Source organism: Lupinus angustifolius, chromosome LG08, assembly GCF_001865875.1.
Source record: "Lupinus angustifolius cultivar Tanjil chromosome LG08, LupAngTanjil_v1.0, whole genome shotgun sequence".
Classification (NCBI taxonomy): domain Eukaryota; kingdom Viridiplantae; phylum Streptophyta; class Magnoliopsida; order Fabales; family Fabaceae; genus Lupinus; species Lupinus angustifolius.
Window position 1 is genome coordinate 13185884 of NC_032016.1, and position 1194 is coordinate 13187077.

Genomic DNA, 1194 nt, shown 5'->3' on the forward strand with positions numbered 1-1194 from the left:
TATATATAATGTACAACAAATTAATGCATGTATCACGACTCTACCTATCTATATCAGTTTTCTCAGTTTATTATTGTATAGTAGTGGACTTGAGCTGGTCTCTATCACGCTTTTTTCAAGCTTCAACCATAATTTAAATATCCCTTCATGATTTTAATCTAAAGGTCAAAATGAAATCATGGAAATAAACAAAACTTGAATGATCTAAGCGAATATTAACTTAGGATAAAAATAAGGTCACTCTCTTTAAAACTTATAAAAGAACAACAACGGCTTTAATTAGAAGGTCGCCGTTTTATATTAAAATTCGTATTTTTGAAAAGATCATCTTCATTTAGGTTTCATTAAATTTTTTTAATATAATTTTTCAATCTTCTTTTATCTTTATTTAGTGGGCTGGCATGTGATCAACTATTTTTTTGCTTAAGTTTTTGTTTATATTCTTTTTATGTCCGCTAAAATATTTGATGAAATTATATCTTCTTTTTCTTAATATATTGGTTGTATAACTTGTATCCATATGTTTCTTTAATATTTTTATCTTTTATTTTATTTATGTTCACCCATGCAATACTACACTATTTTTTTGTTAAAATACATTTATTTAAGGGCTTATATCAGTTATATGAGAGCTTATCCTCCTTACTGAAATACATTTATTTATTTTCTTCATAATAAAATACTTTTATTTATATATAGTATCTTTTGTGTATCCAAAATGCAAGTATTTTGTATTGAAGCGAATATATTCGAGTTAGGGCACAAGATTATGAGCAATAAACTCCTCCCTATTAAATATTTAAGATTAAGAGTTTTGAATAAACTCGAGTGAATCTAATAATTAATTAGTGTTACGTGAGATAAAAAATTGCATATATATATATATAGTGCTATATGTATTTCCTTTTAAAATAGAAAAAAGGAATAAATAAATGATTTCTAATCTATTTCTTTCTTATTTTTCCTACCTCTTTAGAGAAATGATAATTTTTGGTGTCAGGGCAAAGGGTACACATTATAGTTACCTCACATATATGAGTATTGTGTATGTCGTTAGGTTGAAAAATAGTTTATCATTTTTTATATTAATTTTGAAAGTATTTTATAATAACCTTGACAGATGATACGCAATTTATACATGATATATAGGATAAATTTATATATATATATATATATATATATATATATATATAT